A 17559-nucleotide genomic window follows, 5' to 3' on the forward strand; every position below is an offset into this window, starting at 1 on the left:
ATATGTTTATAAAATATGCACATGTACTTCATTACTAATATAGGCATTACATTGTAAAATACACTCAAAAATAGAATTTAAACATTATTCGTTAAAAATATAAAAATAAATTACTATTTTCTTCCTGTGCCCCAGTAAGTTGGTTTGCATACTGCTGGAAAACATTGTATTACAGAAAAACTGGGACTAACGTTTTGAATTCCAAGCCCCTAAAGATAATGAACAGGATATTCAGAAATGTGTTATTAATCAAACCCCATTATAATTAAGTCAGTGTTACTCTTCAGGGGTGTTTGATGACTTGAGATTTTATCTATTACTCATCCACAGTGCTGACCTTGACCTTTTCTTTTTCTCTAGGGTTCCTCTCTGTACTCAATCACTTAAGTTCTCAACTTCCTCCTCCAGATCAAAACCTCCTCATGATCCCTATAACAAGGATAAGGGTAGGAAATACAGCCAGAGTGAAACTGAGTCTACCTGTGGGACACTCAGGTGTTTCTTCATGGGTGAGTAAGGCAACAGAAAGACAGCTAAGTTCAGTGGTGGAATCAAGGGCCCAAGCAGAAGCTGAGACAGAGACAGAGCCAGAGACGCAGACAGGGCCAGAGATGGGAAGTGAGTCAGTAATATGGGATGGGTTAATAGTTCAGGCAAGGTCAGCTACTGAGGTAGAACCAGCTGACACAGCAGAGCAGAGGATTGAGGCAGACGACACAGTAGTGACTGTGACTATGTCAGGCAATAGACCTGACATTAATGAAGAGAAAATGAAGACCAGGGTGATGAAGACAGACTCAGTTGAGAAAAATGATGATAACAAGACAAAAAATAGTTAATCTTCGATCCAGGGTAGTAGAGGGCAGAGAAAAAATAAAAACAAAACAAAACCCTGCAGAGAGATTTCCCTTTAGAGCTGAAGATATTTGGTTGATTCTGTTTGAAGACAAGTAGGAGTATCAGAGGTAATTCTGAGAGGACAGCAGGATGACTGTTGAACCCCCTCCCCAACTAGATTGTGCCTCACTCACTGAATAGGTTGATATTATGGATGAAAGAGAGTCATTGTATGGTTTAGGTCAAAGATGCCAACAACCTACAAATCACAAATAAAGCTTACTAAAAAAAGTTTCCATGTAGTATTGTATTCTGTGACTAAGAAGGGCTGCAAAAGATGGAGCACCCAATCCTCTAAGCCTTTCCAGATTTCCATGACCACAAAATGGAACGTCTCAGCAGAATGGAAAGAGCATTGGGTTCGGAAATCCAAACTCTCATTTTGGGACCTCCCTCCCCTATTGAGCTAGGTTGACTTTTGGCAAATGTTTAACTTTCTTTAGCCTTGACCTGCAAGGCTCTGAAATTTCTAGTGCTGTTTTGGCCATAAATGGTGAACAATAGAGAAATGATTCCTGTTGGCACATACAACCCCAGGTTATTTTAGTAAGTAACTTTCTAGTCAGAGTAATTAAATTTAGTTCTCTACCTCCAAGGCTACTTTTGGCAAGTCACTTCTTATTTTTATTCAGCTGGCCCATTAAAAAAAATGTAGGTGATTCCCATGTTTTTTGGCTATTTTTAGGAACTGAAAAGGAAAGAAAAAGATAAAAGCAAAAGGAAAACAGACTCTGAAAGAGAGTATACCATCTAGACTCGGAATTTCATCAAGAGTTTAAATGGCTTTACAGAGGAGTTGTGGCCTTTAAAATCAGAAGCTAGTTTTTTTGGTTGGCAATATGAGTAGTTCACCATGAAAACTCACTCTTAACTCCTTAACCAGTCAATATTTTACTACTTCTGCCTGCCTGTACCTTTGTGCCTGCTCAGTCACGTCTGAGTCTTTGTGATCCTACAGACTGTAGATCACCAAACTCCTCTGTCCATGGGATTTCCCAGGCAAGAATATTGGAGTGAGTTGCCATTTCCTTCTCCAGGGGAACTTCCCAACCCAGGGATCAAAGCTGTGTCTCCTGCATGTCCTGCATTGCAGGAGGATTCTTTACCATTTGAGTCATTGGGGAAGCCTGTACCTCTTACTAGCTAAATTCTATGGCCTTTAATTTTACCATTTAAATATGGCCTCATTGTAAAGCAATTATCCTCCAATTTTAAAAAATGACCCCTATTTTAGTACTTTTATTTAACAAGCAATATATTTCTGGAAAACAAAGCTGTTGATGAAATAAATTTAACTGCAGCAAAAAAAGGGGCCTTAACAAATAGTATCCCCATTCCACATATTTTACTTTCTAGGACATTAGATAAGGGACCAGGATTGAGAATAAAGGGTGAAAAAGGGTAGGGAGTATTAAAAGTATTCCAGTATTCTTTCTGAAAATAGGAATTAGCAGATGTCCATATGAAAGAACAGACTCTCTGTGAGGACAGTTAAAATTTTAGATTACTTAATTTAGATTACTTATATCGATTAGATAATTACATAACCAAATACTACTAAGCAGATGTTTTGATGGTTGAGAAAAACCACAGAGAACATTTAGAGATACCAAGGGAACATTTCATGCAACGATGGGCACAATAAAGGACAGAAATGTACGAACCTAAAAGAAGCAGAATAGATTAAGAAGAGGTGGCAAGAATACATAGACGAATTATACAGAAGAGATCTTAAGGACCCAGATAACTGCGATGGTGTGATCACTCACCTAGAGCCAGATATCCTGGAGTGTGAAGTCAAGTGGGCCTTAGGAAGCATCACTACCAACAAAGCTAGGGGAGGTGAAGGAATTCCAGCTGACCTATTTCAAATCCTAAAAGAGGATGCTGTGAAAGTGCTGCACTCAATACGCCAGAAATTTTGGAAAACTCAGCAGTGGCCACAGGACTGGAAAAAGTAAGTTTTCATTCTAATTCCAAAGAAGGGCAATGCCAAAGAATGTTCAAACTACTGCACAAATGCACTCATTTTACACACTAGCAAAGTAATGCTCAAAATTCTCCAAGTGAGACTTCAACAGACATGAACCGAGAACTTCCAGATGTTCAAGTTGGATTTAGAAAAGGTAGAGGAACCAGAGATCAAATTGCCAACATCTGTTGGATCATAGAAAAAGCATGAGAATTCCAGAAAAACATCTACTTCTGCTTTATTGACTATGCCAAAGCCTTTGACAGTGTGGATCACACAAACTGGAAAATTCTTAAAGAGATGGGAACACCAGACCACCTTACCTGCCTCCTGAGATCTCTGTATGCTGGTCAAGAGGCAACAGTTAAAACTGGACAGTGAACAATGGACCGGTTCCAAATAGGGAAAGGAGTATGTCAAGGCTGTATATTGTCACCCTGCTTATTTAACTTATATGCAGAGTACATTATGCTAAATGCTGGGCTGGATGAAGCAGAAGCTGGAATCAAGATTGCTGGGAGAAATGTCAATAACCTCAGATATGCAATGACACCACCCTTATGCAGAAAGCAAAGAACTAAAGAGTCTCTTGATGAAAGTGAAAGAGGAGGGTGAAAAAACTGGTTTAAAGCTCAACATTCAGAAAACTAAGATCATGGCCTCTGGTCCCATCACTTCATGGCAAATACATGGGGAAACAGTGGAAACAGTGACAGACTTCATTTTCTTGGGCTCCAAAATTACTGCAGGTGGTGACTGCAGCCATGAGATTAAAAGACACTTGCTCCTTGGAAGAAAAGCTATGACCAACCCAGACAGCATATTAAAAAGCAGAGACATTACTTTGCCAACAAAGGTCCGTCTCATCAAAGCTATGGTTTTTCCAGTAGTCATGTACGGATGTGAGAGTTGGACTAGGAAGAAAGCTGAGTGCTGAAGAATTGATGCTTTTGAACTGTGGTGTTGGAGAAGACTCTTGAGAGTCTATTGGACTGCAAGGAGATTAAACTAGTCAATCCTAAAGGAAATCAGTCCTGAGTATTCATTGAAAGGCCTGATGCTGAAGCTGAAACTCCAATAATTTGGCCACCTGATGCAAAGAGCTAACCTTGATGGGTCTTTTTGGGAAGGATTGAAGGCAGGAGGAGAAGGGCACGACAGAGAATAAGATGGTTGGATGACTTCACCAACTTGATGGACATGAGTTTGAGCAAGTTTAGGGAGATGGTGAAGGACAGGGAAGCCTGGTATGCTGCAGTCCACGGTGTCACAAAGAGTTGGACATGACTGAGAGACTGACAGTTGATTTATAATATTGTGTCAGTTTTAGGTATACAGCAAAGTGAGCTCTCTCTATATATATATAAAACTGACTATGTATATATATATTTTTTTTTTTTTAAGGATTTTTTTCCCATGTAGTCCATAACAGAGTATTAAGTATAGTTCCCTGTGCTATACAGTAGGTCCTTATTAGTTGTCTATTTCATATATATTTGGTAATGTGTATATGTCAATCCCAGTCTTCCAATTTATCCCTCCCCCTGCCCCCACTACTTATAATTTTTTATAGTCTAGCACAAATTCCTGGTCAAGTATTTAGGGATTTACTTAAAATTCTCCTATGACCCCATTTCCTTCTGGTCATCTTGCTCTAACTAACTCATACTAGTTTGTTTCCCTTTCCAGCTCACGCCCGCTTCTCTTTTTCCAACCTTGACACACAAATTCAACTTCTTTCACCCCTTATTCTACGATTTTTCAGTCACACTCCTGATGATCATGTGATCATTTTAAAACTTTACACTGAATAATATATAGACAAATTAGAATCGGAAATGGAACAATGGACTGGTTCAAAATTGGGACAGGAGTACGTCAAGGCTATATATTGTCACTCTGCTTATTTATTTAACTTGTATGCAGAGTACATAATGTGAAATGCCAGGCTAAGTGACACACAAGCTGGAATCAAGATTGCCGGGAGAGATATCAACAACCTTAGATAGGCAGAGGATACCAATTTAATGGCAGAAAGTGAAGAGGAACTAGAGAGCCACTTGATGAAGGTAAAAGAAGAAAGTGAAAAAGCTGGCTTAAAACTCAACATTTAAAAAACTAAGATCATGGCATTCGGTCCCATCACTTCATGGCAAGTAGATGGGGGAAAAATGGAAACAGTGACAGATTTTATTTTCTTGGGCTCCAAAATCACTGTGGATGGTGACTGCAGCCATGAAATTAAAAGATGCTTGCTCCTTGGAAGAAAAATTATGACAAACCTGAACAGTGTATTAAAAAGCAGAGACATCAGTTGGATGGTTGGATGGTATCACTGACTTAAAGGACATGAGCAAACTTTGGGAGATCGTGAAGAACAGGGAAGCCTGGGTGCTGCAGTCCATGGGGTTGCAAGGAGACAGACATGATTTAGCAACTGAACAACAACAAAACTAATTATTAATATCACTATGGGCCAATCATAACTTTTCTGATTTTCTTATTTATAAAGAGATTGATGTAGAGATAACTAGTGTTTTACAACATTCTGTGATCCTATTGTGTGAAAAATGTATTCTTAGTTTTTTTCTGACATGGATAGGCTTTGGAATTTCATCCTCCTGTCCCATATTTTCATATCTATCCTAACACTGGCTTACATACTAACAATGAAATACAGGTTTGTGTTAAAGTTCTGTAAAACAAAATGAAGAAAACTTCAGAAAATTTCACATTTCATTCCTATTTTTAGATCTGATTTCTCAGTGATGGCATAAGATATTTAATCATGGAAAATGATTACAGTTTTGCCCGGGGAAATCAAATGTTTATTTGGTATATACCGTATATTTTCCATAGCTATAATAATTGTTAATTACATATTGATCTTTAGAAGACCAATCTATTCCATTATCGTGTTTTGCTGATTCCATGTTCCTGTTTATTTCTTGAATTTGTCTTTCCTTATACTTATCACCCTGATTACATTTACTTCTAAGAATTAAAGTTGAATTAGGAATTTGGACAGCTCCAAAAATAAAAGTTCTTATTCCATTAAACTGAAATATGTTAAGAGGGTCAGCAAGGGTGGGGGTGGGAAGAGAGAGAGAGAAAGCAAGAGACACAGAGGGGAGAGCAGGTGGGGATAAAAGTATGCCTATACTTACACACGGTGGCTCACTTTCACTTTCCTACTTACACAGGCTGAGAGTAGATCCTTTAATCTCTGAGTTTTTAATCCTTCTATAGGAATTAAAGTGTATTTGCTTGCTACCTTTTTTGTTCCTTGGAAAATTTTTTAACTACCATTACAGTTATTTTGGCATTTTGTATCTTTTTTTTTTTTGAAACATCAGCAGTAAAGGGGAAATTAAATTTTAAAAATTACCAGTTATACATACCTATTGTAGAAGTATAAGAAAATATGGGTAAATTAGAAAAGAAAAAATCTCTTTGCCTGAAATGGGATGGTTGTACAACTCTGTAAATGTATTTAAAATCCTTTAATTGTATACTTAAAATGTGTGGATCTTATGATTAGTAAATGAACACTTAGAAAAGTTTTAGAAATTCCCCCGAGTCACTCATATAAATCTGCATACAGAACACAGGACCATCCTTTAACCATGCTTTGCAGCTGCCTCTTCTTCCCTGTTCAGCTGCATAGCATGACCATCTTTCCAGATCAATTCATAGTTTCCTATCATATAATTTTAAGTGGTAGCATGGCTTTTTAAAAAAGGTTCTCCCAGTGGCTCAGCGGTAAAGAATTTACCTGCAGGAGATGCAGATTTGATCCCTGGGTGGGGAAGATCCCCTGGAGGAGGGCATGGCAACCGAGTGTGGTATCCTTGACTGGAAAATCCCTTGGGCAGAGGAGCCTGGAGGGCTACAGCCCATACGGTCATAAAGAGTTGGACACAACTTAAGCGACTGAGCACACACATAGCACGTGCTTTATAATTTGTTTAACCAATTCATTCCTTGAACATTTGGCAGCTAGATTTTGGTATAAATTTCCTTAGGTTAGTTTGCTAGAATTATTTCTACAACTGGATAAAGGGTATGCTCATTTTAAGGTTTTTCATACTTATAAATTGCCCTCTAGAAAAGCTATACTCCTACAAAGTATCATTCTATCCCTGTTTCTCTCCCATCAAAATCAGTATTGTCTCTTCCATTCTGACATGAAAATGAAATATTAATTTCCATTTCAATTACTAATAAAGTTAACCATTTGGAGTCATTTGTTGGACATGTGTATTTCAGTTTATGTCAGTCCATTCCTCAAACACACTAGTATGTGTATATATGCATGTTTCTTAATAATTTATGTGAGATTTGTATACATTAAACATAAATAATGCTTTTTCAGGTATATCAAATGTTTTCTCAGTTTGTACTTTTTATTTATGATGTTGCTTTTACAGAAGGAAACTCCAAATTATGTAGTCAAAACTACTAATCTTTTGCTTTATAGATATTGTTGGTCCTACTTTTATAAGGTTTTTCTCACTCTCAGATGATTAGATAGTCACTAATATTTTTCTTCTACTAATAATTTTCTTTCATTATACTTAGATATTTAATTTGTCTGGATTTTATTTTGATATATGACATAGAGTAAGGCTCTAACTTGGCAGAGAGAATGAATAGGAAACAAATTAAGTTATATCTTTATCTTATTTATTGTATGCCTTCTAAGTGTTGAAAACTGTGTTAAGTATATGCTTTGGTTTAGTCACTCAGTCGTGTCCGACTCTTTGCGACTCCATGCCTTCTCCAGGTATTAAATATGTAGTCTGCAGTAATAAATATGACAAGATTAGTCTCTGCCCAACCGTCTAATTTGGGCCTTCCCTGGTAGCTCAGTTGGTAAAGAATCTGCCTGCAGTGGAGGAGACTCAGGTTTGATCCCTGGGTCGGGAAGATCCCCTGGAGAAGGGAATGGCTACCCACTCCAGTATTCTTGCCTAGAGAATTCCATGGGCAGAGGAGTCTGGTGGGCTACAGTCCATGGGGTCCCAAAGAACCGGACATGACCGAGTGACTAATATTAGCTATGAAATTTACCAACTCAGAGAGAAGACAAATATACAAATTTGACGACTGCTATAAAAAAGTGCTACGTTCTGAGGTTGTGTATAGTATGTATGTGTCAGCCACTCATTTGTGTCCAACCCTTTGTGACTCCATGGACTGCAGACCTCCAGGTTCCTCTGTTCATGGGATTTTTTCAGGCAAGGATGCTGGAGTGGGTTGCCATTTCCTTCTTCAGGGGATCTTCCTGACTCAGGGATCAAACCCAGGTCTCCTGCATTACAGGCAGATTCTTTACCTTCTGAGCCACCAGGGAAGCTACTAGGTACTTCTAGTACCTAGGGACTTCTGGGTACTACTAGTGTAGTAGGTAGACTAACCAATTTTTTGATGCCTAATAAACTGTTGATTATGAAAAAGGAGATATGTTGATTAGAGAGTAAAGGGCTTCCCTGGTGGCTCATATTGTTAAGAATCTGCCTACAATGTGGGAGACCTGGGTTTGTTCCCTGGGTTGAGAAGATCCCCTGGCATCAAAAAGGGCAACCCACGCCAGTATTCTTGCCTGGAGAATCCCCATGGACAGGGAAGCGTGATGGGCTATAGTCCATGGGGTCGCAAAGAGTTGGAAACCAGAGTGACTAAGCACAAAGGAAAGTTCAATTTAAAACAATGACAAACCCATGATCTCAGAGTATTTGTGGGTCAAAATCTGGGTGTGGCTTAGCTGGGTCCTAGGTCTCAGGATCTCTCACAAGGATTAAACAAAGTGTTGACCTTGCTTCCCTGGTGGCTCAGATGTTAAAGCCTCTGCCTGCTTTTGGAGCCCAAACAATAAAGTCTGTCACTGTTTCCCCATCTTCTTGCCATGAAGAGATGGGACTGGATGCCATGATCAAACCTGGGTTTGATCCCTGGGTCGGGAAGATCCCCTGGAGAAGGAAATGGCAACCCACCCCGGTATTCTTGCCTAGAGAATCCCATGGACAGAGGAGCCTGGTGGGCTACAGTCCATGGGGTCGTAAAGAGTCGGACTCGGCTGAGTGACTTCACCACTTTACCTTGAACCCAACTGGGATTTCATTCCAATCCCAAAGAAAGGCAATGCCAAAGAATGCTCAAACTACCGCACAATTGCACTCATCTCACACGCTAGTAAAGTAATGCTCAAAATTTTCCAAGCCAGGCTTCAACAGTACGTGAACTGTGAACTTCCAGATGTTCAAACTGGATTTAGAAAAGACAGAGGAACCAGAGATCAAATTGCCAGCATCAGTTGGATCATTGAAAAAGCAAGAGAATTCCAGAAAAGCAACTGCTTTATTGACTATGCCAAAGCCTTGACTGTGTGGATCACAACAAACTGTGGAAAATTCTTCAAGAGATGGAATACCAAACCACCTGACCTACCTCCTGGTTCCATATTGGGAAAGGAATACGTCAAGGCTGTGTATTGTCACACTGCTCATTTAACTTATATGCAGAGTACATCGTGCAAAATGCCTGACTGGATGAAGCAGAAGTTGGAATCAAGATTGCCGGGAGAAATGTCAATAACCTCAGATATGGAAATGATACCACCCTTATGCAGAAAGCAAAGAAGAACCAGACTCTCTTGATGAAAGTGAAAGACGAGAGTGAAAAAGCTGGCTTAAAACTCAACATTCAGAAAACTAAGATCATGGCATCCAGTCCCATCTCTTCATGGCAAGTAGATGGGGAAACAGTGACAGACTTTATTGTTTGGGCTCCAAAATCACTGCAGGTGGTGACTGCAGTCATGAAATTAAAAGACGTTTGTTTCTTGGAAGAAAAGTTATGACCAACCTACATAGCACATTAAAAAGCAGAGACTATTTTGCCAACCAAGGTCCATCTAGTCAAAGCTATGGTTTTTCCAATAGTCATGTATGGATGTGAGAGTTGGACTATAAAGAAAGCTGAGCACTGAAGAATTGATGCTTTTGAACTGTGGTGTTGGAAAAGACTCTTGAGGGTCCCTTGGACTGCATGGAGATCAAAGCAGTCATTCCTAAAGGAAATCAGTCCTGAATATTCATTGGAAGGACTGATGCTGAAGCTGAATCTCCAATACTTTGGCCACCTGATGCGAAGAGCTGACTCATTTGAAAAGACCCTGATCCTGGGAGGGATTGGGGGCAGGAGGAGAAGGGGACGACAGAGAATGAGATGGCTGGATGGCATCACTGACTCAATGGACATGGGTTTGGGTGGACTCCGGGAGTTGGTGATGGAAGGGAGGCCTGGCATGCTGCAGTTCATGGGGTCGCTAAGAGTCGGACACAACTGAGCAACTGAAGTGAACTGAATTTTCTGGTTGGTATATACTTCCTGTCTATATATAAATTAATATTATTGTGATTTAATTATTCACAGAGAATTAAATTTTGCACAGAAAAAGTTGAAGATCATTAGGGTGGGCTGAAGTTGAAATAATTTATAAACTTGATTTTCTCTTTCAAACACATCATGGTTATAGCTTCAAATTGTTTTCCATTTTCTCTTTCCCTTCCCATCACACAGACAATATTGTGAATATACTCTTTGGGCAGTCAGACAATGTGGCAGCTCTGAACTTAGCCATGCAAGTACTCACACAAGAGTATACACAATCATCTTATTTTTTTTAATATAATGTTGTGGGCTTTATTTTTAACTCAGGAAATTCAACTTTGAAATTATATTTAATCTTTGGCAGATACCAAAAATCTGAAACTGGAATTTGACTGTCAATATTAGACTTTGAAAGTGATAGCCTTAGCTAAGTGCATATTTTCATCATGGGCAATATTGCCTCCAAGGGGGCAGAAATTGGTTCTTTGGTGTATGCGTGTGAGTGAAAAAAGTACTCTTTCTAAGTATGAAGTATAGGTCTAATACATTACATAAATAGATATATAGTATTTCTGTGGTATTAAAATTTCATGAGGGAAGATGTTTAGGATTAAAAGTTCTGAAAAGTTTCCTTAAGGGATGATAATGAAGCAAGATAGCTGAGAAACACTACCTTAGTTCTAAGCTTAACAGATAAACTGCCTTGTATGAAGTTTTCCGGTAAGTATCATTTCCCGTATTAGACTGTAAGCTTCTTAGGAATAAGAAATGTAACCTGATCTGTATTTTCAATAATGTCTAGCACGATGGTTTATATCCAGTGGCATTCAGTAAATGCGTATTTAATTAAACTAGTATGGAAAACATCTTCTCCTCCTTGAACCCAGCCTATTGCCCAATAGAATCCAAATGTGATGATCAAAATGAGTTTAGTACAGCAAGCAACCTGACATAATCTCACAAAAATGCTAGGAAAATAATGACAAGTCTTGTTAAAAGAGCGAAAAATCTTCAAAGCAGCATAGCAGGAGGAGCTCAGTCTCTGGAATTGGAGGAATTGAGGCTTTGATTTCTAGCTCTACCATTTGCAAACTATGGACTTTAGACATGTTACCCGTGGAGGAAGGGGAGAGAGGATGAAAAAGAATGAGAAAAGGGAAACCAACATAAGAAGGGTACAGAGAAGAGGCAAGAACATTGTCCAAACAGGCCATGATTCAAATATGGCACATTGTTTCTTATTTATATGTACATACAACACTCCTTCTTTTCCATCATTTATTTTTTCTCCAATTCTTAGCTCAGGCCACACCTCCCCTAGGAAGCACTCCTTGACGCTGTGTCTGCTTCCCATACTAATATGCCTTATATTCTCGCTACCCTAACATTCAGATCATACATCATTACAGTACTTATCATGTTATAATGTAATTAATAATTTCCCTCACTAGTCCAGCTTTATCTTCTTATTCTCAACATCTAGCACATTGCCTGAGATACTGTTAGTGAACAATTGTCTTGTTGAAGCAACTAATAAAAATACAGGCATACAAGAGGAGTATAGCAACATTTTTCAATAATTTGACAAATGAATAATGATCTATACTTTTCAAAGGACAACTGCTTTAAAATTGATTGAATAATTTTCCTTGTATATTCTCAGGTCTAAAACAAAACATGGTACATCTTCTATGTCCAATGATGATATTGTAAAGAGTCCTTCACAGTTAAGTCCGGTAATCCTTATAATGCAAGGAGGAAAATCCTATTCTTTTTTTTTAAATGGGAAAACAGGCTCTTAAGTGGTTAAGTAACTTGCCTAAGGTCATATACTTAATAAATGGGGCTTCCACATCTGGAGCTTATGGGGCTGTCACACACTAGTGCATCTTAAAGTTAGCTGAGTAAAATTTACTCTTCTAAAACATCTGTTTGACCCTCTTTACCTGCAATCTCCCACATACAATCATCTAGAAGAAAATAGACTCATAGCTCATATATGCAGTTGTTAATCGTTCACAGAAAATTGTCTGTATATACACAGTTTTGCGTTATGAAAAAATGTACTAATCATTAACATGGGGTAACTCTTTGGGACTATGCTATTTTAATAACATTTAGAGACAATGTTATAATTTTAATTATTTTTACTGACCTTTCAAACTCTTTAAAATGAGAACTCATTCAGTACTTCAGCATCTGAGTGTGTCAAAACACGCAACCAACATACTAAACTGTCTTCTCATGAAAGCAAAATGTGAAGCAGCTCATAAAGAATTCTGGACATAAAGTCGTGTATCACAAGCCCTCCATTATCACTTTACTGATGACATCTGTGAGGGTACAGTCAGGAAGACAGAATTGAAAAACCGGTTCTTGGCACATTGCAACATAACTCTAAGGAGTGGCATCTGGTTCTTGGAGCTGGAAGAGATGACTATGTCCTTGAAATCATGGTATTGTTTCAAACAAAACAAGTGAAAAACAAACAAACAACAACAACAAAACCCAAGAGAGAAACAAAAAAATAAAGGAGAGACAAAAGAAAAGTGTTAATTCCTGAATGCTTTGGAGCCAGGTGGGCCTGTCAGATGCTACTGTTTCAGGGTTCCCTCAGTTACTCCAATCTTCAACCCCTTAAGGCTTCTCCACTTGTTCCTTGCTACAGTCCTTCACTCACTCATGAATAGGCAGCATTGTACCAGTTGTGTCCAATGGGCTGAATTCCACCATCAATCCTGTCTTGCCATGAACTATTATTAAAAGCTGAGGTACCCCTGGGGATGTGAGAAGTGGGTTGGGCATTTGCACTAGAGAAACTCTAGATGAAGGGAGCCATGGAGAACATGCACATCAGGTCCCCTCCTCCTCTTGCACACAATCTTCAAGTTTTCATGGAGACCTAGAAGAATTAATATGTAAGAACACTAATCTTGATATAATGTCAGCAAGATTCAAGCAACATATTTTGAGGTAAGAAGACAATGCTATTGGTTTTTAGCTTTGTTGTTTAGTAGCTGAGTGGTGTCCAACTCTTTTGCGACCTCATGGACTGTAGCCTGCCAGGCTCGTCTGTCCATGGGAATTCTCAGGTGAGAATGCTGGAGTGGGTTGCCATATCCTTCTCCAGGGGATCTTCCCAACTTAGGTTTAAATTAATTCATTCCAACATGATCAAAAGTTTTTAAGTGTGTCAGTAACAGGTGATACATAGTAGTCTTGAAACATGGGTTAGTTGGGGGTAGAGTGATTGGAAAGGATGTCATGCAGAGGAAATAAGTATATGTGCATGCTAAGTTGCTTTAGTTGTGTCTGACTCTGTGACGCTATGGAATGTAGCCTGCCAGTCTCCTCCACAGGATTCTCCAGGTAAGATTACCGGAGTTGTCATGCCCTCCTCCGGGGTCGGGGAGGGGAGTTGGGGGTGGGGGGTGGGCGGTGTATCTTCCTGACCCACAGATTGAACACATGACTCTTGTGTCTCCCGTACTGCAGGCAAATTCTTTACTATTGTACCACCTGGAAAGCCACTGCCGTCTTAGAACAACTCAGTTTAGTGACTTCTGCCTTTGCAAACTCCTCAGCACTCAGCATGTGTGCCATTCTTCTTGTTTTGTCATAGTTAACATTTTTATCATTAAACTTTCCTTTAAATTTGTCTCCTTCCCTTAAACAATGATTTCTTAGGTGTTCTCAGAGTTCTTCCTTTTCAAACTCTGTAGAATGCTTAGGTGCTTTGCACTGAATAGTCACTAATAACCATTGTTTGACCAAAAAAAGTGCCATGTATTTTAAAACATATTTTGTTAAAAACAGTAAGACTGTATCTGCAAGATTAAAGTGGGACTATTTAAATTGAGGATAACACACCTGTTTATTCACTATTCTATTTTTATTAACTGTTTCCAGGGGGAAAAAACACTGTGTACTGTCAATGTTTATGCTGCCAGTCTGGACAAGTAGGCTTGATAGCAATTACTCAACAAATACAAAGACATATTTTAGAAAAAGGAATAAGATCTTATTACAATTACTGAGAATTGTGTGGAAAAAACAGAGGGCTTGGACTCTGTAAATTTGGATATGAAAGCGCTGGTGAAACCTGGCAAATTACTTTTTGTCTTTTTCCTTACTTATAAAATTAAGAATCTCAACTTCTAGATACAAACTATTTCATTTAGAATGGATAAACCCCACAGTCTATTGTATAACACAGGGAACTATATTCAATCTCCTGGGATGAACCATATGGAAAATATTGTTAAAAAAGAATGAATATGTGTGTAAAACTGAATCACGTTGCTGTACAGCAGAGGTTGGCATAACGTTGTAAATCAACTATGCTCCAATTAAAAACAAGAATCCCCAATTCATGAGATCGTAAGGAGTAAATTTAAAATATACTCTAGCATACAGTAGACAATAATATATTTGCTCACTTTTTGCCCATTCATTCAAATGCATCACAATAGATACAGTAAATCAGAGAAGCCATTCTTTTGCAAATTGTTATAAAAACAGTTTTTTCATCAAATGATTAAATCATTAGGACAAACATATGTTCACTTCTGGGGTGGTGGTGATCATTTGCTATTTTTTTGCTGTAATAAGTACACAATTAGGCCAAATACATGTGTCTTGCAATCATGGGAAACACAGACATTTGTACAGTGTAAATTTTGTCTAGTTATAGGAGGGCATGCATGTATTCTGCTTCTAGATCCAGCATTATCTTACCACACATTGTAGATAATTACTTGCATAAAATCTCTGGTTCAATAATAAAATCTCTAATTCTGTATGCTAGAAGAAAAAGATAAGGTAGAGAGTATATCTTAGGGTGTTGCAGTCAGAAATATCAGGTTCCATTTTTGGTCATCATTATTTCTCCGAGACTTCTAATGAGGCATACAACCTCAATTTCTCTAAGCCTTATTATATTATTTACCACATAGAACTGGTATGATAAGATCTACCTGTCAACAATGGTGTAACATTTAATTGTTGCTTGTAATAAAATACAAAGTACACAGATGGTGTTAAAGAAATGCGAAGTATTCCATTAACTTATTAGAATCTCTTTGCACTTTTGCTAAAATTGAATTTTAAATTAAATTTATATTAAAATTTCATTTTCTTACCTCCTGCCTGGTAAAACACAGAAACAAAACATAAAAAAATAAAAGCAAAAAGTGGTGCATGACAAAGTGCTATTTCCATTTAGTTTTGGAAACAGTGTTTTGATTAAATCATATAAGAACTTTGGGGGAGGTGACCACGTCCCAATTTGTGTGACATTTCCCAGTTTTAGCACTGAAAATTCTACATCCCAGGAAACTCCCATTTTGTGCCAATAGGGACACTTGGTCACTCTAGTGCCCTGCCATTGCTAGAGGTTTTTCCATAGCTTACAGTTCTATTATCTGTCCTTTGAAAAAGTTCAGTGCTATTTTAATTTCTATTTATCTGAAAAGCACTTGCATATTTTTCCTGCTGGAATTTAGTTCATAACTATTTGGTATGCATATAAATATTTATGGAATTTTACACCATGAGTAGGTATTTAATAAATATATACTAAAAAAAAAAGATGGGGACAATGTGAATACCTAATTATAAAACAATTATCCTTTTGGCACCAAGGAAATATTAACTTGCCTATTTTTTTCAAGCAACTTGTTTTAACCTCTTGTTTACAGACTCTTGTACTTCTACCCAGTAATCACCATACCTGAGGAAGCAATGACACAGGCAATACCTTTAAGATCAAGTCACTTAAAAAATCATTGTATGTGGGTCATCCCTTGGCCAATTTGGGGCCAGAGAGAAGTTGTTATACTGGTTTCCTTTAATAGCACCATACAATAACCTGACTCTAAGATACTTTTAAAAATATCAATGGAGTATTGCTGAAAATCTCATTATACCTGTGAATAGGAGACCCCAAAGTTCAGAAGCGCTATGATTTTGACCAAAAAGGAGTCATCAAACTGTGGAAACAGTTTCTGAGAAAAAAGCATGCCAATTTTCTTCCCTGGAAAATAAGGATGACATAGGCCATATACATACATGTAAAATCAAAATAAATTCAACTACAAGGTTATAAATCCAATTTATAGTTTTTTTCCCCCCAAAGATGCAAGGTGACTTATGACACTTTTTAAAGTTCTAATTTTGTGAACATATAACTATGTGCCAGGCACTGTGTCAAGTGTTTTAAGTATATTATTCCATTTGATACTCATAAATAATTCTATGAGAATAGGGAATTATCCTCCAAAGTGAAGCTTGGGCTTCCCTGGAGGTTCAGATGGGAAAGACTCTGCCTGCAATGTGGAAGACCTGGGTTCAATCCCTGGGTCGGGAATATACCCTGGAAAAGGAAACGGCAACCCACTCCAGTATTCTTGCCTGGAGAATTCCACGGACAGAAGAGCTTGGCAGGTTACAGACCATGGGATCAGAGAGTAGGACAGGACTGAGCGACTAACTTCACTTGAAAGTGAAGCTCAGAGAGGTTCAGTAATTTGTTCAAAGTTACAGACAGCAACTGGAGGGGCAGAGGTAAATTCTGCTCTGTTCCTTCCTATGCTGCTTCTCAACATTGTTGACATAAACACTGGTGAAATTCTATCTAGCTCTACCTTCTCTTGACCTTCAGCCTTGTATATTAGTATGTGGAACTGCCTTCTCAGTATCTCTACCTCAATATCTAACAAGCAACTCATTTTTAACTCGTTTCAGTAAACATCATTCACCCAGTTGCTCAAACCCCAAATTTAGGAGGCATCTTCATCCTTTATAAACCTCACAGTCAGGCCATCAGCTAATCTGTTGGCTCCACTTTCAAATTACACATGACTCTGACCACTTATCAGCCCCACTGTCACAACTCTAGCCTAAGCTGTTACCATTATTCACCTTGACTTCTGAGATAATCTCCTAGTTGGGGTCTGATTTCATAGTCTATTCTCCAAAAAGCACCAATATTTTTTTTAAAAAGAGCATATTTTTAAAAAAGCATATTATTTCATTCTTCTGTTTAAAATTCTTTAATGATTTCCATTGTAATAATGTAAATGTCTTAAGATGCCCTACAAGGTCCTACTGGCCCTCTACCTTGATTTGTCTTCTCTGACTTCATCCTTTAACACTCGATTTTTGCTCAGTATGCTTCAGTCACAGAGGTCCTTATGATTTCAAATTTCTGTGATGTAAAGTCATGTACTTTGAGCAGATTTGGAAGGCAGGGTTAGGGATTTGAAAAAAACTGGTGAAGATTTCAAAGAGCTGCC

The sequence above is a fragment of the Muntiacus reevesi genome, chromosome 7, assembly GCF_963930625.1.
Source record: "Muntiacus reevesi chromosome 7, mMunRee1.1, whole genome shotgun sequence".
In the NCBI taxonomy this organism is placed as follows: Eukaryota; Metazoa; Chordata; class Mammalia; order Artiodactyla; family Cervidae; genus Muntiacus; species Muntiacus reevesi.